The 11702-nt window shown below is 45.4% G+C and overlaps 1 protein-coding gene across 1 annotated transcript in view; it reads right to left on the reverse strand.

The window, feature by feature from the left end:
• LOC126094977 (uncharacterized) overlaps positions 1-7744 on the reverse strand; it is a 41319-nt gene extending 33575 nt beyond the window's left edge. The window contains exon 1 of the mRNA XM_049909631.1: positions 7707-7744. The gene's annotated coding sequence lies outside the window, so the exon portion shown is untranslated. The remainder of the gene's footprint in view (positions 1-7706) is intronic.
• Between the last annotated feature and the right edge of the window lie 3958 nt (positions 7745-11702).

Here is an 11702-nt window from a genome sequence, read left to right on the forward strand (position 1 = left end):
GGGAGCGAAAGGCTATTTACAATTTGTACAGAAACCAGATGGCAGAGTCGAGGAACACGAAAGGGAAGCAGTGGTTTGGAAGGGAGTGAGACAGGGTTGGAGCCTCTCCCCGATGTTATTCAACCTGCATCTTGAGCAATCAATGAAGGAAACAAAAGAAAAATTCGGAGTAGGTATTAAAATCCATGGAGAAGAAATAAAAACTTTGAGGTTCGCCGATGACATTGTAATTCTGTCAGAGACAGCAAAGGACTTGGAAGAGCAGTTGAACGGAATGGATAGTGTCTTGAAGGGAGGATATAAGATGAACATCAACAAAAGCAAAACGAGGATAATGGAATGTAGTCGAATTAAGTCGGGTGATGCTGAGGGTATTAGGTTAGGAAATGAGACACTTAAAGTGGTAAAGGAGTTTTGCTATTGGGGAGAGGATATAAAATGTAGACTGGCAATGGCAAGGAAAGCGTTTCTGAAGAAGGGAAATTTGTTAACATCGAGTATAGATTTAAGTGTCAGGAAGTCATTTTTGAAAGTATTTGTATGGAGTGTAGCCATGTATGGAAGTGAAACATGGACGGTAAATAGTTTGGACAAGAAGAGAATAGAAGCTTTCGAAATGTGGTGCTACAGAAGAATGCTGAAGATTAGATGGGTAGATCACATAACTAATGAGGAAGTATTGAATAGGATTGGGGAGAAGAGAAGTTTGTCGCACAAGTTGACCAGAAGAAGGGATCGGTTGGTAGGACATGTTCTGAGGCATGAAGGGATCACCAATTTAGTATTGGGGGCAGCGTGGAGGGTAAAAATCGTAGGGGGAGACCAAGAGATGAATACACTAAGCAGATTCAGAAGGATGTAGGTTGCAGTAGGTGCTGGGAGATAAAGAAGCTTGCACAGGATAGAGTAGCATGGAGAGCTGCATCAAACTAGTCTCTGGACTGAAGACCACAACAACACCATGTTTATAGGAGTATCCCTAAACAAGTTTGCCGTTAGTTTTTTTTTTAAATAAAACTAACGAAATTACCTGCGTACCAGTCTTGATTTAGTGAATTTCAGCTAAGGTTTATTAACATCTATTTACTTCCAGTTAGTCGAATTTCTCCAGAAGCGTCCAGGCTTACCCACGACGAAGCCCTCAGACCTGAACAAATCCGCGGTAACCAGGAAGTATGCAGCTCTGGGCCTAGGCATTGTTAGGAAGTGCGTTACTTGCAAAAAGTCCGTAAACTATAATGAATCTTGCTGTTATTCGTTCAAACAAACATTGTTCCACTTAGAAAACTGAAAAACTCTAATATTCATAAAGTAAAGTAATGCGTTGTCGTATTAGACAACGAGGCCAAATTTATTTTGCAACGAATCATTTTCTCACTGTTAGCCATCCCCAGACCACGTCCAGTCACCAAAATTAATATAAAAATTGGTAAAGGAAGCGGAGGAAGCGGAACTTACGAAACTTGCGTGCATACACAGACTCTGACTTACATCCCCCCCTCCCCTCCCCCACCCACACATACATGCATAAACATACATTGTGATTTTTTTTCCGAACTCGGTTTATGACTATGTACCTGGCCCCCCACGCACACATACATGCATAAACATACATTGTGATTTTTTTTCCGAACTCGGTTTATGACTATGTACCTGGCCCCCCACGCACACATACATGCATAAACATACATTGTGATTTTTTTTCCGAACTCGGTTTATGACTATGTACCTGGCCCCCCACGCACACATACATGCATAAACATACATTGTGATTTTTTTTCCGAACTCGATTTATGACTATGTACCTGGCCCCCCACGCACACATACATGCATAAACATACATTGTGATTTTTTTTCCGAACTCAGTTTATGACTATGTACCTGGCCCCCCACGCACACATACATGCATAAACATACATTGTGATTTTTTTTCCGAACTCGGTTTATGACTATGTACCTGGCCCCCCACGCACACATACATGCATAAACATACATTGTGATTTTTCTTCCGAACTCGGTTTATGACTATGCACCTGGCCCCCCACGCACACATACATGCATAAACATACATTGTGATTTTTTTTCCGAACTCGGTTTATGACTATGTACCTGGCCCCCCACGCACACATACATGCATAAACATACATTGTGATTTTTTTTCCGAACTCAGTTTATGACTATGCACCTGGCCCCCCACGCACACATACATGCATAAACATACATTGTGATTTTTTTTCCGAACTCGGTTTATGACTATGTACCTGGCCCCCCACGCACACATACATGCATAAACATACATTGTGATTTTTTTTCCGAACTCGGTTTATGACTATGTACCTGGCCCCCCACGCACTCATACATGCATAAACATACATTGTGATTTTTTTTCCGAACTCGGTTTATGACTATGTACCTGGCCCCCCACGCACACATACATGCATAAACATACATTGTGATTTTTTTCCGAACTCGGTTTATGACTATGTACCTGGCCCCCCACGCACTCATACATGCATAAACATACATTGTGATTTTTTTTCCGAACTCGGTTTATGACTATGTACCTGGCCCCCCACGCACACATACATGCATAAACATACATTGTGATTTTTTTCCGAACTCGGTTTATGACTATGTACCTGGCCCCCCACGCACTCATACATGCATAAACATACATTGTGATTTTTTTTCCGAACTCGGTTTATGACTATGTACCTGGCCCCCCACGCACACATACATGCATAAACATACATTGTGATTTTTTTTCCGAACTCGGTTTATGACTATGTACCTGGCCCCCCACGCACTCATACATGCATAAACATACATTGTGATTTTTTTTCCGAACTCGGTTTATGACTATGTACCTGGCCCCCCACGCACACATACATGCATAAACATACATTGTGATTTTTTTCCGAACTCGGTTTATGACTATGTACCTGGCCCCCCACGCACTCATACATGCATAAACATACATTGTGATTTTTTTTACGAACTCGGTTTATGACTATGTACCTGGCCCCCCACGCACACATACATGCATAAACATACATTGTGATTTTTTTTCCGAACTCGGTTTATGACTATGTACCTGGCCCCCCACGCACTCATACATGCATAAACATACATTGTGATTTTTTTTCCGAACTCGGTTTATGACTATGTACCTGGCCCCCCACGCACACATACATGCATAAACATACATTGTGATTTTTTTCCGAACTCGGTTTATGACTATGTACCTGGCCCCCCACGCACTCATACATGCATAAACATACATTGTGATTTTTTTTCCGAACTCGGTTTATGACTATGCACCTGGTGGTTATAATTAAAGTGCAGCCACTCACTAGGTCTAGTGTCGGCTGTGATTATCGTACGGCAGCGATACTTGGAAGATATGCTAACGCGTTAATGCAGAACAGATTTAGGCTAGGAAATGAAATTCCAGTTGTGAACACCGCATTCAAGTCTGGCGCTGTACACTTGTTTTTATGACGGTATGGCATCCAAGCTGCGATTTGTAAGGCATAACGTGAGTGAACAGTGTGGCCACCGAGAAGTGAGACCGTGCGCTGTTGCGAAACTGTTATACGTGAACGGCAGCAACTACAGCGTATGGCCGACTGGAATGTCCGAGGAGAGGCCAGATGTCATCAAATGGTTTAAAGAAGATGATGAAAACACGGATGAGTTTAGTGTGGCACCTGGAAGAGGATGGTGACCTATCCCGGTTGGAAGTTGATGACGATGTTGCTGTTGCTGTAACTGAATATGCAGCACGTTTCCCGGGTCCTGTTATTGCTCGTGTAGTGTCACGAGAGCTATACATCCCATGGGCAACAGTATGGAAAGTTTTTCGGTCTGTCTTCCACTGGTATCCGTACAAGACCCAGAAGGTGCAATAACTGAAACATCATGATCCGCGACAACATTATGAATTTGCTCTTCGATTTCTGCCACGAATCGGAGTTGATGACACGTAGCCGGCCAGTATTCTGTGTAATGATGAGGCACATTTTACACTACAGGTTGCCGCCAGTCGAAATCCTGGGAGAACCTATCCCATGGAGTGGGACGGCGAAATGCCTAGGGGTTACCCTAGACCGAGGGCTCACATGGAAGCATCACATCCGAGATGTGAAAGGGAGAGCAATAGGACGCCTTCGCGCCCTGTATCCACTGCTAAACCCGCAGTCGTCATTGCCACTGCAACACGGCATCACGCTTTACCTAACGTTGTTTCACCCACTGTTAGAGTATGCGGCCGTGGTCTGGGGGAAAGCCGCAGATGCTCACATTGCGACTCTGTAGCGGATACAGGACCGCGCCCTGAAGACTGCTATGCATCTTCCGATGCACTTCTCGACGCGCCAACTCCACGAGGACACCGGGATCCTGCCTCTCCGAGACAGGATTCGCGCCTTCGCCAGGAAGTTCTGCGAGAAGACGGGACGCTCCCGCAACCGGCTCATCCGTGGATTGGGCCAACAACCTCATCACAGGCCAACCACGCGTTGGCCTGACCTGCTGAAGGATTAAGTTTTACTAACCCCTCACCAGAGTGTGTCTTTCTCTTTTCCAGGCTACACCAGCTAGGACCTGTGGTGTCACCGCCAGACACCACACTTGCTAGGTGGTAGCCTTTAAATCGGCCGCGGTCCGCTGGTATACGTCGGACCCGCGTGTCGCCACTATCAGTGATTGCAGACAGAGCGCCGCCACACGGCAGGTCTAGAGAGACTTCCTAGCACTCGACCCAGTTGTACAGCCGACTTTGCTAGCGATGGTTCACTGACAAATTACGCTCTCATTTGCCGAGACGATAGTTAGCATAGCCTTCAGCTACGTCATTTGCTACGACCTAGCAAGGCGCCATTATCATTTGCTATTTATCTTGTGACGCATGTACCGTCAGACCGATGTTCACCAATTATGGATTAAAGTTGAGTATTCCAGCAGCTCCGTATTATTTTTGCTAGTATAATTAGTTTACCTGTTCCAGACCTCACGCCAGCCTGCGTGAGTTTAAACGCGTGCCTTTCGGCTTCCTCATGGTGGCTTGGTTGTCTTGCCAAGTCACAGCAGGACCAATCAACAATATCAATAATATATCTTTTACAGGAACCGCAGGAATGACAAATTTTGTCTAAACTGCACCACCTCGAGCCAAGGACGGGCTCGTCTTTTCAGCGTCAGCGTCTGCGTCTACAGGTTGCAGTGAATACACAGAAATGTCGAATTTGGGCCACAAAATTCGGGTTGTTCACGGTCTTATTCCCTACTTCTTAGAAAAGAATACACCAGAGGGCCTGTCAGGTGTACCATGACGTTTGCACTGGACGTTATCGAAACCTCCTTGTGTGGCATGTAAGTGCTCTAGCGCAACTGTGTGGACAGTGCTTTTGCATGCAAGATGAGGCAACACCTCATGTCCCTCGCCCAATTCAAGATCTGCTTAATGCAACCTTCCACGAACGTGTTATCTCTACAGATTTTCTAGGTGCATGGCCGTTAAGATGAAGTCATCTGAATCCATGTGATCTTTGGCTCTGGGGTACCTAAAAGAAAGCGTTTACCAGGGACACATTCGGTCTCTACGTGATGTAAACGCCACTATACAGGAACGAGTTCCTCAGATATCGCGAGAAGTACTGTGAAGAACTGTCGATCACGTCGCTGCACGGAAGCAGCATCTCGTTGACATTTCCGGTGCTCATACTGAACAAACAAGACCGCACTGCAGTTCCTTCTCTAAATCCTCGCACCAACGAAAAAATGGCTGACATTGAAATAAGTGTCCAAGGAATAGAAAAGCAACTGGAATCACTCAACAGAGGAAAGTCCACTGGACCTGACGGGATACCAATTCAATTCTACACAGAGTACGCGAAAGAAATTGCCCCCCTTCTAACAGCCGTGTACCGCAAGTCTCTAGAGGAACAGAAGGTTCCAAATGATTGGAAAAGAGCACAGGTAGTCCCAGTCTTCAAGATGGGTCGTCGAGCAGATGCGCAAAACTATAGACCTATATCTCTGACGTCGATCTGTTGTAGAATTTTAGAACATGTTTTTTGCTCGAGTATCATGTCGTTTTTGGAAACTCAGAATCTACTATGTAGGAATCAACATGGATTCCGGAAACAGCGATCGTGTGAAACCCAACTCGCTTTATTTGTTCATGAGACCCAGAAAATATTAGATACAGGCTCCCAGGTAGATGCTATTTTTCTTGACTTCCGGAAGGCGTTCGATACAGTTCCGCACTGTCGCCTGATAAACAAAGTAAGAGCCTACGGAATATCAGACCAGCTGTGTGGCTGGATTGAAGAGTTTTTAGCAAACAGAACACAGCATGTTGTTCTCAACGGAGAGACGTCTACAGACGTTAAAGTAACCTCTGGCGTGCCACAGGGGAGTGTTATGGGACCATTGCTTTTCACAATATATATAAATGACCTAGTAGATAGTGTCGGAAGTTCCATGCGGCTTTTCGCGGATGATGCTGTGGTATACAGAGAAGTTGCAGCATTAGAAAATTGTAGCGAAATGCAGGAAGATCTGCAGCGGATAGGCACTTGGTGCAGGGAGTGGCAACTGACCCTTAATATAGACAAATGTAATGTATTGCGAATACATAGAAAGAAGGATCCTTTATTGTATGATTATATGATAGCGGAACAAACACTGGTAGCAGTTACTTCTGTAAAATATCTGGGAGTATGCGTGCGGAACGATATGAAGTGGAATGATCATATAAAATTAATTGTTGGTAAGGCGGGTACCAGGTTGAGATTCATTGGGAGAGTCCTTAGAAAATGTAGTCCATCAACAAAGGAGGTGGCTTACAAAACACTCGTTCGACCTATACTTGAGTATTGCTCATCAGTGTGGGATCCGTACCAGATCGGGTTGACGGAGGAGAGAAGATCCAAAGAAGAGCGGCGCGTTTCGTCACAGGGTTATTTGGTAACCGTGATAGCGTTACGGAGATGTTTAACAAACTCAAGTGGCAGACTCTGCAAGAGAGGCGCTCTGCATCGCGGTGTAGCTTGCTCGCCAGGTTTCGAGAGGGTGCGTTTCTGGATGAGGTATCGAATATATTGCTTCCCCCTACTTATACCTCCCGAGGAGATCACGAATGTAAAATTAGAGAGATTAGAGCGCGCACAGAGGCTTTCAGACAGTCGTTCTTCCCGCGAACCATACGCGACTGGAACAGGAAAGGGAGATAATGACAGTGGCACGTAAAGTGCCCTCCGCCACACACCGTTGGGTGGCTTGCGGAGTATAAATGTAGATGTAGATGAAACTGTGTGAGCGTTGCCTTTCTAACTTGTTTGCCCTTTCCTGACCACGTCCCTGCCCCAATCCAACACATATGGCAACATTTTTATACGCCTTCTTTGCATTCACAGCGCCATATTTGCACCTGGTGGCGAAAATACAACTATTTTTTCCCGGCGTAAATCGGCTCCACATTAACGCATTAGAATATTTACCACGTTTCGCTGCCACACGATAATTACAGCCTACACCTCTGTGAGTAGCTGCAGTTTAGTTATAACCATTCGGTATCATCGATTGTCAGTGTAAAACGGTTTGTCTGTGATCTTGAAGAAGAACAGGCAAGAGTAAATGAAAACGAAAAGGAGAAAAATAACTGGAAGTGACCTAAGCTGTTGGTGACGGCAGGGACTGACCTGGAGTTGTCCATTGCAGGCGCCGGTCTGAACCGCAGTCAGCTTTCTGCGCGGGCTGACTGCAACGCCAGACGTCGGCCGGTTAGGCCCAGGGCGTTGCCCTGGCAGTATGAGCGAGTATGCGCCGTCACGTACAGCTTTTGAAGGCACCACCAGCGACGTGGGCTGGCGTGCTGCATACGCAACAGAATCCACTTCTCCACCGCAGCGGCCTCTTTCTCAGTCACTAGCGACAGGCCACTGACGCGCTATCTGTGAAGGCGAAGGCACTGTAAGAGTGTTTCGTCCATTTCGAAGGTGGCAACCAAGTATGGCAGTCGTAAGGATTTTACTATCAACTTGAAAAAATATCAGTCTACGACATTAAAACTGCTACTCATGTTAGTCCTCTTGTCGTGGAAACGTTCCACCTCGAAATCACTTCGTCGTCATTCTGTATGTCATGACCAGATAAAACTACAATCGTTCGGCTGTAGTTGCAGATTCTTTGATTGCTCTGGAAGGCGGATCACTAGAACTACTACAAGAGACATATTAGTTCACTTTATTACTTGAATGAATAAAAAGATTTACTTTACTTTATACAATGCATTGCCATAGGTGTGCATTGACTATCAAAGCATCTACATCTACATATATACTCCGTTAGCCACCAACCGGTGTGTGGCAGAGGGCGCTGTTCGCGCCAAAGTCATATTTCCCCTCCTCTGTTCCACTCGCGGATGGCGCGAGGGAAAAACGACTGTCTGAATGCCTCAGTACGAGCTCTTATTTCCCTTATCTTTGAATGATGGTCATTCGCAATTTGAAAGCTGGTGGTAATAATATATGCTCTACATCCTCGGCAAAGATCGGATTCTGGAATTTAATGAGCAGCCCCTTCCGTTTAGCGCGGCGTCTATCTGCAAGTGTGTCCCACTTCAAACATTCTATGTGATTTGTAACGCTCTCGCGATCACGAATCTTGCAGCTTCTCTTTGGACCTTCTCAATCTCTTGAATCAGACCCAACTGGTAAGGGTCCCATACTGACGAACAATATTCTAAGACTGGGCAAACTAAAGTACTGTAAGCAATTTCCATGGTTGAAGGACCGGATTGCTTCAGGATTCTACCAATAGACCGCAATCTAGAGTTCGCCTTGCCCGTTACTTGTGTTATCTGATCCAAACTTTTTATCCAACCGCATATGTCATCGGATAGACAGTAAGCGCGCACTTTTTGGGGCAAGCGACAACGCGCAACTATATCGAACGCCTTTCGAAAGTCGAGAAATATGGCATCAACCTGGGAGCCGGTATCTAGAGCCTGTTGTATATCATGCACAAAGAGGGCCAGCTGTGTCTCACTTGACCGCTGTTTCCTAAAACCATGCTGTTTTCTGCAGATGAGCTTCTCAGATTCTAGAAGGATCATTAAGTCTGAACACAAAATGTGTTCCATGATTCTACAACAAATCGATGTCAGTGAAATTGGCCGGTAATTACGTGCATCCGATTTTCTAACCTTTTTATAGAGTGCTATGTCCTGGGCCTTCTTCCAGTGCCGTGGAACTTTCCGCTGTTCCAATGATCTCTGACAGATGATGGATAAGAAAGGTGCTATATTTCTATATAGTCGAAATACCGTCCGGGCGAGATGCCTATCTGGCGTCTAAGGATCTTTACTGTTTTACAATCCCAGATACACTAAACACTATGTCAGCCATCCTTGCGTTTGTTTGATAATTGAAAGGAGGAATGGTGCTGCAGTCCTCTACCGTAAACGAGTTTTTGAAAGCTAGGTTTAAAATTTCGACCTTGTCTTTATCATCATCAGTTACATTACCCGTACTGTCAGCAAGAGAAGGTATTGAATTATTTGTAGCATTCATAGATTTTACGTACGACCAAATTTTTTTGGGGTTATTTTTAGAATCTGCAGATAAAATATTGCTTTCAAATTCGTTAAAACAATCTCTCATTGCCCTTCTGACAGCTGCTTTCATTTCGTATAATTTCTGTTTCTCAGCGGGGCAGTGACTACGTTTAAAACGAGTGTGTAAAATTCTCTGCTTTCTCAGCAACTTCCTAATGTGTTTGTTGAACCAAGGTGGATCCTTACCCACACCTATATTTTTGCTAGGCACATACTTATCTAGCACCTGGTGGACAATACTTTAAATTCGGACCAAAGATGCTCACTATCTCTGCTTCCCACGGTGAATTCTTGGAGCTGACTATGAAGATATTCATTAATGACTATTTGCTTTCCCAAACAAGAAACCTCTACGCTGTTTCTTTGGTTTTTTTGCAACGTCCACTGACATAGGAGCTTCAACGACTTTATGGTCGCTAATACCTTCTTGTAGATTAACTTCCTCAAAAAGATCAGGTCTGTTTGTCGCCAAGGTATCTGATATGTTCCCATCTCGAGTTGGTTTTCTAACCAGTTGCTCAAGGTTGTATGATGAGAGCGTTCCTAGAATAACTTTACACGTGTCTTTGCATCTGCTTCCTCTAATAAACGTGTAATTTTCCAGTCAATAGGCGCCAGATTAAACTCTCCGCCTACAACTAATGGATAATTTGCATATTTGTTTCCTACGTACTCAAGACTTTCCCTGAAACGTTCTGCGACGTTTGTTGCGGATGGCTCAAATGGTTCAAATGGCTCTGAGCACTATGGGACTCAACATCGTAGGTCATAAGTCCCCTAGAACTACTTAAACCTAACTAACCTAAGGACATCACACACACCCATGCCCGAGGCAGGATTCGAACCTGCGACCGTAGCTGTCCCGCGGTTCCGGACTGCAGCGCCAGAACCGCTAGACCACCGCGGCCGGCCTGTTGCGGATGCTGGTTGTCTATAAAAACATCCTAATACAATGGTCACTCCTTGTCTGATTGACAGCTTTATCCAGACTATTTCTCAGTCCGTCCCAGTATCGATCTCAACTGCGTTTAAACAGCTTTTAACTGCAACGAACACACCACCTCCCATGGCATCATTCCTATCCTTCCTAAACATTGTCCAATCCGAGCTCAAAAGTTCACTGCTATTTATGTCTGGTTTCAATCAGATTTCGATAGCTGATATGATATTGGCATTACTAGTGTTTATTTCGGAGACTAACTCGGTTATCTTGCTACAGACACTTCGACAATTTACTAACATGAGAGATAGTGTATGTAAATCCTTTGGAATGACCTGCTTAGGCGAAATAACACTTTTTACAGTTGCCACACGCACATCAGTGTCATGAACTGGTAATTTTTCAGGCCAACGGTATGTTTCCCGTGGGGAGGAACCTAATCTAAAAAAAAAAAAAAAAAAAAAAAAAAAAACATGTGCACGCCACAAGTAGTGTGCTACCCATGTTGCTGCTTCCTGTGTGTAGTGCAACCCTGATCTATCTAGGGGCGTCCTACAACCTTCCACCCAATAGCGTAGGTCGAGGAATCTACAACCATTTTCGTCACAGAGTCGACGTAGCTGGTTTAGATTCTCCACTCGACTCCAAACCGGAGGACCCTGGGTAAGATGCTGCAAATCGTCAGCTTGGCTTCCACTCCTCGAGAGATGGAGGCCGCCTTCGCCAATTTAGCCAGCAGTCGAAAGGACCCAATGATTTCCTCGGAACCCCGACGACAGGCATCGTTGGTGCCGACATGTGCAACAAAATCTGCAGCTGGCTGCACCCCACACGCTCGGTAGCCGCCAGAAGAGCCTCTTCCACATCCTGGACAAGGCCCCCCAGCAAGCACACAGAGTGAACGTCGGACTTCTTCCCCGCCCTAGCCGCTATTTTCCTGAGGGACTCAATGACCCGCCCGACATTGGAGCTCCCAATGACTAACAAATCCCTATCCCCACGTGCCTGCCCGGACCTTGCTGAAGGAGCGGCCATGCAGCCTTTGCCTTGAGGCTCGAGACCTCTACACAGTCCGCCGCCCAAACTGAGGTGGGAGTGGGCCGGCCGGCTCAGTCGCACCTGAGGTGGGCTCAGTGACAG

The sequence above is a fragment of the Schistocerca cancellata genome, chromosome 8 (genome assembly GCF_023864275.1).
Source record: "Schistocerca cancellata isolate TAMUIC-IGC-003103 chromosome 8, iqSchCanc2.1, whole genome shotgun sequence".
NCBI classification, from domain to species: Eukaryota; Metazoa; Arthropoda; class Insecta; order Orthoptera; family Acrididae; genus Schistocerca; species Schistocerca cancellata.